Source organism: Schistocerca americana, chromosome 4 (assembly GCF_021461395.2).
Source record: "Schistocerca americana isolate TAMUIC-IGC-003095 chromosome 4, iqSchAmer2.1, whole genome shotgun sequence".
In the NCBI taxonomy this organism is placed as follows: Eukaryota; Metazoa; Arthropoda; class Insecta; order Orthoptera; family Acrididae; genus Schistocerca; species Schistocerca americana.
The window spans coordinates 296,270,580-296,284,976 of record NC_060122.1 but is presented as its reverse complement, the minus strand read 5'-3'; positions in this window follow the sequence as shown (position 1 = coordinate 296,284,976).

Genomic DNA, 14,397 nt, shown 5'->3' with positions numbered 1-14,397 from the left:
ACTGCAGCGCCTTTAACCGCACGGCCACTTCGGCCGGTATCCAAGAGTCAAAACGGCGGTCAAGGAACACGATTTTCAAACAAGACAAGATGCCCCAAAAGCTGTGACGAGGGTCTTGGAGGATATTACAGAAGATGAATTCCAGAAATGTTACCACCAATGGCAGAAGCGCTGGAAAAAGTGTGTGCAATCAGAAGGGAACTACTTTGAAGGAGACAACACTAAACTTGACTAAAACGGTAAACAGCATTTTTTTTCACATCAGTCTCGTTACTATATTGTCGCACCTCGTAGCTTCTGGTGAGTTTGTAGATAACAAATATCAGAGGAACACCTTACATGCTTCGTAAAGGATCGTGAACGCCACGTTTGTATGTCCTGAAGATGTCTGAAAATCGTCAAAAAAGAAGAAAAAAGCTTTTAAACTTGCTGCTCCAGTTATAAGGAGCGCTCACAAAGTTCCCGTTTGAGGGGGTATCTGCAGCGGATATCCAACGTAGCGCGACTCCAATGCGGGTATATAAGTTCCAGCTATGTAGGCAAGGGAGTAGTCAAGTCTAAAGTGTATCTCAACAACCGTAGCAGCCTCCAAGAACTGCAGCAGAACATTTCGGATGAGATTACAGCTACTCCAGCAGTCCAGCTTCGATCAGCCTTCAGGAACTTGCTGGCCAGAGCCCAGTAGTGCCATTAGATGAATGGCGGTCACTATCAACGTCTGCTATAGTCTGGTTGGTACTGTATTTCCTTTCCTCTGCTGTGCTTCTTTGTACCCTGCAGCTCTGTTCTCCGGGCCACTTTTATTTGCCCCGCCCTCCATTAATTACACTCTCTTTGATCATGGCACTTGCTGAAAGCAAATCTCAACGAAAAAACAGAAGACGGAAAAATTTCAGTTTCAGCCCTACGAGCGAAATGTAACTTTAGTATGGCATTTGTGTCTTTCCAACGTGTAAACGCGGGAACGTCAACTATGGTGACGTTAAAAGCAAATGCGTCCAAACAGGACCAACGTGCTGTTATCCTTTTCTCCGCTGCCGAAGAATAAATATAGCTACACATCCGTCGGAGAACGAAGAATGTGTATGGTGTAGCATGTCGTCGAAAATCACCACCGTGTAATGGTGCGGCAAGTTTCGAAGAAGGGCTGAAGGATTGAAGGATACGTCAGGATGCGTGTAACCCACATGCAACACTGTCTTCAGTGATTACTTGTACGCAGCAGATACGTGTAGATGGGAATGGCATGACCGATTGGTCCACATTTCAAGAATTGTTGGTTTCCAGAGGTACCATTATAGGAACTTTTCTTATAGCTTTCTCCTGTGGGGATATGGAAAACTCTTTTTACAAAAATCCTGTACTCCTGTCTCAATCAACATTTTGGAAAAGTCCTCAAGATTCCTCTCTTTAAGTCAATTTGATTTTTTCCCTGAAAATTTGGGTGACATCAGCGAAGAACAAGGTGACTGCTTTCATCAGGACATAAAAGTGAAGCAACGACGGTATGATGGAGTACTAGTGCCGGTCGCTCTCCCAACATATGCAATTCGTAGGAGATAAATCTATGTTATGTTCATTAAAGAAATGAGAGAAAGGAAATATAAGCCAATGGGCGCACAGTTCCCATGTAATAATGATGTACTGTCATGTTTATGCTTCACCTTGTTTAGCGCCCGCTGCTTCGCTCGCGTAGACGGTATGGTCTATATATTTTGTTGTGTGTTTGTTTGTTTCTTTTTATTTAATCGAATTTTGTGTTGTTCACAAAGTGAAACACCTTCTTAACTTTTCACACTAAATAAGGCCATAGAACCATGGTCTTTTCCAAATGTACTTCTCACCAAAAAGCGATTCTGGTAGTTGAAATCCAAGGTTTCTGTCAGTCATGCCCTTTTCTTTCGTATCGTGATATTTCCAAATAAACTTTCATCCTCCAACACATCTTTCTTTACATCTAACCGATAAGTGCTATACCAGTTCTAATAGATTTAGCTTTAATGTTTTTAATATAACGAAATATTTTCTTAAAAAAGTTCTTCCCCTATTTCACCTTCTAAGAGGTTGAATTTTCGAAATCTCTGAAATAATGTAAAACTGCCTAAAGAGTGATGTGCTTTGAAAAAAAGTCTTTCATTCCCTATTTCACCTCCTTAGAGATGAATTTCGAAGAATCCTTTCAATAACGAAGATGCAGTTACCAAAACTAGGTCAGGCATGAATTCAATCGCGGAAAGACTACGAGATCAAGAGATTACTTAACTTCTTTCTTTTCGTTGCTTATTGCTGTGTCTTCACGGGGTCAGCTTGTTAATTCGTATTTGGTAACGCTTTTGGTAGAGAGTAAAACTGGTTCAAATGGCACTGGGTACTATCACTTAAATCTAACTAACCTAAAGATATCTCACACATCCATGCGCGAGGCAGGATTCGAACCTGCGACCCTAGTGGTTGCGTGGTTCAGGACTGAAGCGCTTAGAATCGCTCGTCCACAGCGGCCGGCTGGTAGAGAGCAGCTGGATGCCCTTCCTGTCGTGTTGTGACTGTTAGTGTATCGTATTTCCTGAGGTGGAAACGGGGACCAGCGCAACTTCAGTCGTGTAGATTCGATTCGGGTCTGACTCGCCTTCTAGTCTTCAAAGTTAGCGCACTCCGCGTTACGCTATATGGGCAAGTGCAGTAAGCACTTGTCATCACCAATAAATTTTAGTAGCAACTACTTTCCTGTTTTGGAAATTCCTGCACTCAAACGCCTGGATTCGGTAGCCATTATAAATGAATGACAGAATATTTTCAGATACATCGTATCAATTCAATGTACGAATCACTTGTCTTCGGCGAAGACAATACTCCAAAAATATATTTTGATAAAACAGAACCGGCAACACTTTGGCCAAAGGTAATCGTTATAATCGTAAACAAGCGTTTAAGAATGCTAATCCTAATCACTACAACTTGACGATATTGGGTGATAACTTTTGTTGGGGTGTTATCTGTTGTCTAATCCCGTTCAGGGAAAATTTTGTTGCGGGTATTAACTGTTGTCTGATCCCTTCCAGAATGGTGGGTACAGCATTCTACCAACTAGATACTATATCTGCATCTACATCTGCATATATACTCCGCTAGCCACCAAGCGGTGTGTGGCGGAGGGCACAATTCGCCCCAACGCCATATTTCCCACCTTCTGTTCCACTCGCGGATCGCGCGAGGGAAAAACGACCGTCTGAACGCCTCAGTACGAGCTCTAATTTCCCTTATCTTTGACTGGTGATCATTGCGCGACCTCAAAGTTGGTGGTAATAATATATGTGTTCGTTGTCGGAGTAGCTTTCCCTACACTACGTTCAGTGGATCGTATACAAACAAACAATTATCAAGAACATCAGACAGCGTGGAAAAAATGCTCAAGTACGGCAGTGAGCTCAGTAATCTGTTCAGTACAGTAATCTGAACTGATGTACTACATCGCAGACTTTCATAAGAAAATGTAAATACAGATATAATGTTCCACGTGTACCATAGAGCTTAATTATCATTGCAGTTTAGTGTATGGCTAAAGATAAGGAAAGTACTGAGACATGTCTGTAATTATAGGACAAACATATAACGAGCTTACATGTGCATGTCTACTCCTCAAGTCGCCGTAAGGAGGGTTCATTGCGTACCAGTATATCCTGTCCCCCCTTCCCACTTTCCGTACTCCATTTGCGAATGTTACGTGAACAGTCACTTTCCGAAAGCCTAGTATTATTATTGCACGCATCATTGACAGAGATTTTGGGATCCCATCATTACGTGTCACATCCTTCTGCATACAAAATACACCGAGGTGGCAAAAATCATTGGATACCCCCTAATACCGTGTCGGACTTCCTTTTCCCCGGCGCAGTGCCGCAGCTCGATGAGGCATGGCAATCCCCTGGAGAAATATTGAGCCGCGTTGCCTTTATAGCCGTCCATAATTCCGAAAGTGTTGCCGGTGCAGAATTTTGTGCAAGAACTCACCTCTCGCTTACGTCCCACAAATGTTCGGTGGGATTCATGTCGGGCGATTTGGGTGGAGAAATCATTCGGTCGAATTGTCCAGGATGTTCTTCAAACCAGTCGCATACAATTGTGGCCCGGTAACATGGCGCATTGTCATCTACAAAAATTCAATCTTTATTGGAGAACATGAAGTCCACGGATGGCTGGAAATGGTCTCCAGGTAGCCCGCCATAACCATTTCCACTGAATGATTGGTTCAGTTGGACCAGAGGACCCACTCCGTTCCATGTAAACAGAGCTGACGCCATTATGGAACCACCAACAACTTGCATAGTGCCTTGTTGATGGGGTCCATGACTTCGTGAGGTCCGCACCACACTCGAACCCTACCACTAGCTCTTACCAACCGAAAACGGAATTCATCCGACCAGGTCACGGTTTTTCAGTCGTCTAGTGTCCAACCGATATTGTCGGGAGCCCAGGAGAGGCGTTGCAGACTATGTCGTGCTGTTAGTAAAGGCACTCTCGTTCGTCGTCTGCTGAAGTAGGCCATTAACGCCGAACTTCGCTGCACTGTCCTGGCAGATACATTCATCGTACTCCCCACATCGATTAATGCGCTTAATGCATACAGTGTTGCTTGTCTGTTAGCACCGACAGCTCTTCGCAAACGACAATGCTCTCGGTCGTTAAGTGAAGGCCGTCGGCCACTGCATTGTCCTTTGTCAAAGGTAATGTCTGAAATCTGGTACTCTCGGTATACTCTTGACACTTTGGAGCTCGGAATATTGAATTCCCTAACGATTTCCGAAATGGAATGTCCCACGCGTCTAGCTTCAACTACTATTCCGTGTTCAACGTGTGGTAAGTCCCGTCGTGCGTCCGTAATCACGTCGGAAACCTTTTCACGTGAATCACCTGAGTAGAAATGTCAGCTTCGCCAACGTACTGCCCTTTCATATCTTGTGCACACGATACTGCTACCATCTGCATACGTGCACAGCTGTATCCCATGACCTTTGTCACCGCAGTCTACGCTTTCGTGAATTATGTTTGTTCGCCGCCGTGGAACATTTACTGGGTTAGCTTAGCAGAAGAAATAGAGAGGATTAAAAGAACAGCTACGCGTTTTGTTACAGTTAATTTAGACAGGGCGAGAGAGCACAGAATTGCTGAAATAACTGCAACATCAGCTGTACGGAACTCCCAAAATTCGGAGAGTCCAAACCTCAAATGAGGCAAGAGCTTCCTCTAAATCATATCTCACCCAGTAACCAGGCGGACTGAAATCACTGAATGGGGTATGATGATTGTTTCACCACGTAACCTCCGCCAAACCTAAGACGCTAGTAGGCGGAGTACAGATGTAGATATAGATTTGTTTGGCATTTACGAAAGAGATATTACTTGTAGTTTGAAAAAAAAATCCGTACTTTTCTAGTTTTGCGAAATATACACCATCCCACGCGACAGAGCTTCCTTCCAGCATACGCAAATTCTATATTTTTAGATCTGGTACCGGCTTTTAACGATTCCTCTATCAAACAATGTTCTATTCTTACTTCGTACGTTAAAGAAACTGGAAAGTCTACGGTTTGCGCTCCGCCCTTACGTCTATTGTGTACGCTTTGAGATGCCCAATCATGTATTCCAGAGACAGAGCTCTGCAGAATCTTGTAACTATCCGCAGGAAAACAACAGAAAATTTACTCTTTCCGTCACTGACGCCTGGGGGTTATATAATTCAATGAAACTTCACGTTGATCGAAGACACTTTAACTTCAGTGAGACCATTACATAAGCTAACATCAAGCCAAAGAGGCGGTGCTACGGCGCTTCTAGTGTCCGCAGCTAATGTAATTGGCAATAAAATGTTGCGAACCAGCGTCCTGCCGGCAACGCAGCTTCCCACTGCGTCTCTTGAAGTTGGTGTTAGCGTGCTGCCTTCTGTAGCCAGAAATGAAAGCTACAGAGGAATCGCTCTCTTTCGTTTTCAATTTTTGTTATTGTTATTGAATACAATTCCCTTTTAATGACACTACATTGTCTCTGCACATCTATTGCAAACATCTTCCGTCAAGAACGATCCCCGCTCCCTACCAACACAGAAAACTGAGCAACAGCTGCAGACCCTGGACTATTAGCATGCGCCGGAAGTGAAACACCACTACGATGGCAACAGATTCTCCTCTCTAGTGTCCAGAGGCGCTACACACCAAGAACGAAAGTCGCGAATCACTGATCTGGTAAGGGACGATTCACTGAACTTCGGGACAAATAACCGAGTATAATAAATACTGGGAGGGATAACACGGCAGTTTTATAAAAAACTAAAAAATCCAATAAGCAACCATGCGATGGATTTGTAATCTTATATAATCATTTAAGCAGTAAGCCACTGCGACTCTAAATGAGAAGAGAACCAGAACGATTGATTGATGCAAAAGTACCTGTCGATAATCGCAGATCATACATGCTGATAATATCATAGTTATTAACGTGTAGGTTAAATTCCAAAGTGTAGTAACAGATAAGCCACCTTGTCTAACAAACACGATAATTATGGGTATATATCTGCACTTAATGGCACTGTCAGTCGCCGCCGAAATATTGGCAACAATAATGGAATCTTCAACACGGCTGACACGTATGCTCTAAGAACATAAGTAATTACGTTTTCAATTATAGGAGAGATTTAAACTGCGCTAAACCTTTGTACAGGAGAAACATGAGGTTCACAGCGGAACATATTGCAGGAATTTTTCGAAAGAATGTAGCACGATGATAATAGCTTTTCACTAAATTTGCAGTTATAATTTATGTTTATTAGAAAACAACAAATGAGTGTAAGGAAAGAGAGATGTACTATGCATTGCGTTAAATAACCGTCGTTAAGAACTGAGGAAAATTTATCTATTTTAACGCTTTTAATGACAGACATAAAAATTGTCGCAAAAGCATTATCAAAATGGTCTCTCTAATACACAATAGTCTACGGTTCGTAAGAAATTCAGCGATACGTGCTGATTGCGTACTACGATTATCTGTACGGTTCGTAATACTTTTAGAGGATACTGTTGCTTGCATACCGTAATTGCAAGTGTTTGCTACGCACGAGTAAGAGAGTAGAGTATTTGCTTTGATAGATGGATTGCGCTTCTCTTCGCTTCCAATTTTCTTTCCTTTTTTTTTTCTTTCTAACGTAAAGACATGCACTTCGCCAATAGGGCGGTTTTCAACGTAAGTTCCACTGCATCACATATGTTCCAGTCCTTCGTAGTCTGTGAATGACATTCAAACGTATTTAAAGATCACAGACAGTGACCGTATTTTATACCCACAGTCATTGGTCTGAGCGAGAGTGGGTCCGAACGACGGCGGTGCTGCTCTGTCGCACTATTCAATGAGCGCAGCGAAGTGTTCACCTTCGAAACAATAATCTAACAGGAGAACGACCTCACCTTGAGCATACAGATGTGTCTAAGAGACATATAACTGGTATCCGTGAAAATTATACGTTGCACACAATAATGCCATATGGTGCATGCTTCGTAACGCTTCACTATCGCCTCGTAATTAGCACTGAAAAGAGACTGTAGGTGACAAGTTCTATTGTTCATTTGCACTGCTTTATTAATATACTAAGAGATACGCTTTTCACCAGAAGATCTAGCAAGTGAGCACGTCTTTGTCCGAAGCAGGAGTCGAAGACAGTAATGTCACTTAAAAACGCAACAGCACTACTCTGAGAAAAGAAATGATGACGACATGTTGCACCTTCAGTAACATATTGTGCATAGGCAATTACATACTACCGTGACAGATCGCGCCATTAGAAAACACAGCGGATGCTGCCACGTTACTCTCCCGTATCTCTTACGTGCGGTTACCAAGAAGACGTTATCTGCTAACCGAGCACTTCTCACATTTTACTAGTCGTTCCCCAGTAGCAGTGGACGACCCTGATAACACGTTATCTCCGACCGCGCTTAAGAAGAGCTGCTGTCGTCCTCAGGACAAGCTAGAACACACCCTCGAGAAATTTCAGTCTTCAATTACTCCTCTCTCTTCCCCGCGTCCGCTAGGGGACAAGCGAGAAGATCTTTTCCGTTTCCGGATCCCGTTTCCGTGGCGCACCTGTGGACAAAGCTGCTACGCGGGATGGTGGGCGGAAAGAAATCGATCTATAATGAGAAGAATGGTGGGTCCGTAATTGGATGAGCACTACTTGCGGTAGCTACCGGTCGTTACACTACTGACCGACTTCCCCACTGAGTGGCGTCGATTAGCTGTCGTCGCACCGACGCCCACCATATGCCTCGCAAATTAAGCCGGTTGTACGCGCGCTCTCTCTAAACCTGACGGCGAAACCACGTGCTGACGCTCCGTAGACGCGCTCCCGGCCCGTCACTGCGAATGCGGCCGGCTCAATGAGCGAATAGTAGTACCATATGGTCGCGCACACGCACATACACACGCGCGCTGAGACACACACTCACCTGCATTAGTGGTAGTCCCATGCCTTCGGCGCTGACCGAAGGAGTCGCAGCGTCTTCCTTCTTCGGCTGTGTGGCCGCGGCGTTGGTTTTCACGGTGGTGGCCGAGCTCGGTGCACTGGCTTTCGTATCTTCCATTTCTGGTCGTGTTGTTACAGTAATCTATCCTACAAGAATAAAACGACTAACTATCTTACGCCTACTGCAAGTACCGAGTTTCGAAAGACCGTCTGATACTTATTTCTGCGCCGAGCCAAGAAAATAGGGGGAGAGCTACCGGAGAAAAAGAGCAACTGCTTTCTACGATTCGAGTAAAAAACGACGGAGTTAAAATTTTGAACTTTTCGGTTGGTATATTTTTGAGTGTGTTTTCGCCTGGATGGTGTTCGGCGAAGCGTGTGAGACTTTCCTTGAGTGTGAACCGAGCCGGGACGAGTGGTGCGCAAGTGGAGGGTTTTTGGACTCGACGCGATAGCTGCACACGCCACACTAAAGCAGATGCCCTACGGCGGGGTCTGCGGCGCCGGCGGACTAGGGGGAGGGGGGGCGGGGAGGGGAGGGCAAAGGGAGCAGCGGCGCGGCTGTGCGCGGGACGAACACGAAACCGCCCAGCGCGCATGCGCGCCGCCTCACTGGAGCAGCCGCGCGCTTTCTGGTGCCGTCCGGAACAGGAAGCACTTGTTGAGGTAGACCACACTAGTAGCGACTCACGGGTCTGTGCAGCTGTTTAGTCAGGTCACGGCGGTACTAGCATCTTCGGTATTAGCCAAGTCCCACACCCCGACGTTTGCGAGACATTAATAACTATAGAAGTCGTTTCGGTAGTCATCATCTGTAACACCCCACCCGTCACTTATCTGGTTTTGGTGTGTGTTCACCCCAGGTAATTGACGAACAGAGTGCAAAACTGTCGCAATGTCGGATAACGCAAAAAAGTAATAAGGCCCTGTGACTCCTGATTGAACAGCGGTGGTAGTGTTGACATTAATTGATTCAGAATTGATCCCTTTTAATTAAAAAGGGGTGCACATTGATTTTATATTCAGCTATTGAACACCAGATGCAAATGTTGAACATAACATTAATTAAGAAAGTGACTTGGGATTTCAACTACTTGGTTGGAAACAGATGAAGTCGATTAGCACAGATTTATTTTAACTCACGACCTTCAATCATCACATTACATGACTCTCCTAACAGGCAGCGGTAATAAATTGCGTTTGCGTGGAGTAAAGCGCGATAAATCAAAAGTAATTCCTATCGACTGACCCAGGCATAATGCGAAGTGCGAGAAGAATTCTACAATACACGGCCCATGAAACACTCGTGGAAACTTTGCCGACGTGATCCAACAAATTAATCAGTGGCCGGAGCGAGCGCAGTATCACCGAATTCAGCATGGCGGCGCGGCGTCGTTATGTGGACGTCGGCTGACCTCGTGATGCTGCAAGGCTGCGCTCGTCTATTCACTCCTAGCTATCTTGCTCAGTACATAGCTGAACGAAAACTTTGTATCTCCAAGCTCAATCGTTCCGTTAGCTAAGTCCTAAACTACAGAGATGCTAACTCTCTCTCAGGCAAGCTGAGTAAAGAACGCCATGTCCGCACTCTAGGCAAGCTGGGAACGGAAGACCTCTACAGAGACTTCTCCCAGGCCGCTCTTCGCCTCGGTTTCCCCTCCAGCAAAATCACTTACGCCAATTGCAGCGCAAGTAGCGTTAATTATGCGTCGCTTCCCAGCGCCGACCAATGCCTGCTCTGGGAAGTGAACAAATTTCCACAAAATTTCCCTTCCTCTCAACTTCTGCTATTTAGCTCCTCCCAGGCCACGTATCAAGGTTAGCATCTGCACAAAACACCAATTTTTCCGGAATTCTGACTCCCAGGAGAGTACATCAAATTCCTTGGTCCTATGTTCCCATCAGAGGCCGGCGTATTTCATTCTGTCGCTCTTCACCTTATTTACTTCAGACTCTGTGGACTGTGGATTCAGCGTGAAGTTGCTATAGTCGCGAACACACATATTTTTACCTCTGTTGACTGCTCCACCAAAGCTTTGCACGGCTTTCTCACATGTTTCACTGAAGACGGGACGACGGACATTTATCAACAGGCATACAAGTTCTCTGTCTGCTTCCCGGTACACCAGCATGGGGTCAACCACCTACTCACTGTCACTCATCTCAAGGCAGCTGGAGGCTGCTCCCCATTACCGCTTTCTCAGAGCTTGAGCTGCCCTAAGCTGCCTATTGTCGCTTCTCTTCGCCACTCCCCAGCCAGCTACGGTCAACTCTGTATACTTCCCTGGGATAAACTAGCCTCCAGTAAATCAACGCGTTTCCATAAAGTTTTTCATGTCATGTGAATTACTTTAAAACCATCACCTGACATTAATTATTCCAATACGTCCATACTATACCCTCTACAAGATGCATTGTGCCTTGTCAATCATTTTTGTTCAGCCTTACTGTTCGCTCAATGTGAGTTAGGTGATCTTTAATGACTTCATGTAAGGAGCATAGTTCTTGCCATCTTACACATCATGTATCGACTTGCATACGGTAGCATGCCTGCCTAATATGTTCCAAAAAGCTGCTCGTAAAAACGGGATTTCCAGTACTCATACCTCAGGTTCTATTGGTGATAAATATGTACAGTCAAGTGTTTTGGATAGCGCTTGGCCTAGGGACCATTTGTGTACCCAACAGAAGCGTAATAGTATCACTGTCCTATCATACGGGTTCAAAGCATGAATATTATGCATTTCCTTCCGCTACCTCTTTTTGCATCGGATGTGATCTACGGTGCACTTGATGGGACTTACGGTGGCACCATTGCGGTTTCTCGGGAAACGCCACAGAAAGGGATTTTTTACTTTATTTTCGCCGTCGCCAGTGGACCAAAACCGAGTCGAGGATTTCAAGACGGCTATGCACAGCAAATGGTTGAAATTATTACGATAAATTCGCAAGATCCCGATCTCCAACAATCTTGAAAATATTCTAGTTATCTTCTTCCCTTTCCGAGATACAGAGGTTCAAAGTTACCCTATTTGTACACGTAAAATCTTACGGTACGTAGAATCTGATGCGAGGCGAAAACGTAGTTTAAAGTGACGTAGCACTGAAAAATATGCTGTAAAGTATCGCCGTTATCATTTGGCAATCCAATGTTTTAGCACTGAAGCCCATGCAAAAAACATTTGTACGTAAAATCTAGCATGAGCAGTAAAATTAGGTTTGGTTGTTTCAGTTTCATATACATAAACTATCTAAACTTTAATAACCAATACATCTTTTTCATATGAGTTACATGAGCAGCTTCATCATGGAAAGAAGGGAACCAGCGGAAAAACGCTCTTTCTGGAGCAGGAAAAATGCGAATATGTTCCTCTTTATTTAAAAGACTTTGATAAAAAGTGGGGTAGAAGTTTCCTAATTCTACCTTCCTCAGCAAAAGTAGTAAATGCTGGATGATAGTAGATGGTGATTGTATTATAGAAAGAGCGTAGGAGACAATGGTAGTGTGAGAGAAAGAGAGGGACACAGTGGCAATGGAACATGGTTAACAGTGGCAGAACCTAGCTAGGAAAAGAGTGAAGGAGGCAGTGTAAGGAGATGATTGGCTGGGTGGGGGAGGAATAAGGGGAGAGGGAAAGTGGAAATGGGTGAGAGCCAGTGATAATGAGAGACAGAGTATATGACAATGACAATGAGGAAGAGAGAGATAGTGGCAATGAGAAGAGACAGTAGCGGTAAGAAGGCAGTATAAGACATTAGCAGTAAGATTGAGCAACTGGGAGACAGTGAAAGCAAGAGAAGTCTGTAGTAATAGGACAGGAAGTAGGAGACTGTGGCTGTGACACAGGAAGCAATGACCGAGCGAGGTGGCGCAGTGGTTAGACACTGGACTCGCATTCGGGAGGACGACGGTTCAATCCCACGTCCGGCCATCCTGATTTAGGTTTTCCGTGATTTCCCTAAATCACTCCAGGTAAATGCCGGGATGGTTCCTCTGAAAGGGCACGGCCGACTTCCTTCCCCATCCTTCCCTAATCCGATGAGACCGATGACCACGCTGTCTGGTCTCCTTCCCCAAACCAACCAACCAACAGGAAGCAATGATAGAGAGACACAAAGAGATAATGACAAAAAACTGGGCTGAATGAGTGATTAAGGAAGGGCATCTGGGAGTGGATGGGCATGACCGACTTACTGCGATGGATTAGTGGGTGTGAGTGAGTTACAGCTGGGGGAGCTTGTGCGAATTTGAGGTGTGCTGCACGTTAAAAGAAAAGCGCGAATATGTTCATACGCCAAAATGTTTCGGAAAATTTTAAAGTATGCCGAGGAAGGTACAATGAGGCAGCTGCCACTTTCCAGTCAGAGTCTTTTAAGTAAAAGGAGCATACACGCATTTTTTGTGCTCCGATAGAGGCATTTTCCCACTGGCTACATAATATGTTTGCATGGCCATGTGGCATTTCCAGGTAGCCTCCAATTCACGTTTGGGAGGATACATCTCAAACAACATAAAACTGTCCAACATATAAAATTTAATATTTATAGATCAAATATTTTAAGTGGCGATCAGGTCTATAGGAGGGTGCTCGAGTGTCTCCCACATACGTCTGCGTATCTTCTGCATTAACGTAGTTGCGATAAGGGAATCTCAGACGTGCTGGCCCGCACACATTCTTTATTCTCTGATGGGTTTCTTCTATTTTTGTCCTCCGACAGACAAGAAAAGAATGACAGCATGCTGCTTCTGTTTGGACGCATTTGGTAAAAACTTCGCGATATCTCACGTTTCCTCAATTACAGCACGCACGTCGCAAATGCACAAACGCCACACTAATACCTTGCCAACGTGTCAATGCTTACATACCCGCATAGGAGTAACGGCGGTGGTGGTGGCTAGAGTTTAACGTCCCGTCGACAACGAGGTCATTAGAGATGGAGCGCAAGCTCGGGTTAGGGAAGGATTGGGAAGGAAATCGGCCGTGCCCTTTCAAAGGAACCATCCCGGCATTTGCCTGAAACGATTTAAGGAAATCACGGAAAACCTAAATCAGGATGGCTGGAGACGGGATTGAACCGTCGTCCTCCCGAATGCGAGTCCAGTGTGCTAACCACTGCGCCACCTCGCTGGGTAAGAGTAACGCTACGTTGCATATACGCTGCAGCATCGCCCTCAGAAGCAAATTTTTTGATTGTCTCTTACTTTACACCTAAGGCTGAAAAGAGTTCTGCCAGTGCTGAAAAAATGAAGCAAATAACTCAAACAACTTGGCTTATCAACGAAATCAAGTCTCTTTATGTCTAAAAGCAAGGCCTTGATGGAGAGCTATGTAAAGCACATCTTAATCTTACGAAAGTTCTAAGACTGTCACTTTCTCTCAACTTGTTAGCAAGGTTAAAAGTCGTACACACACAGTAACTGAAAAAATGAAAAAAAGCATTTTTAAAAGCTCGACGAAAGTCTAACAATCTGTAGAAACAAAGAATACCAACAGTTGAATTTTTTATGAAATATATTAGTTAAGCGACCATTTTTGATACTACATTAGTGTCATCTTCCAGCTCCTATGCAAGCAATACATACAGCTGTTAGTTGTTTCACGGCGGCCGGAGTGCACACCTCGTGTAAATCGAAATCCATGAGTTTAGTGAATATAGATGATATTTGCCCTAATGCACCGATGGCTGGATATTGGACCTGAAGATGACACTAGTACAGTGTCGAAACTGGACGCATAATTAATGTATTTTATAAAAATATGGCTGCTGCTATTTCTTGTTTCTACAAGCTTATTACCAGTCGCAGTCCCACTGCCAATTCAGTGAGGGATCATCTAAGACATCTAAAAAAGCCACAAATTACGTACCATCTAACGCAGTGGTTCCCAACC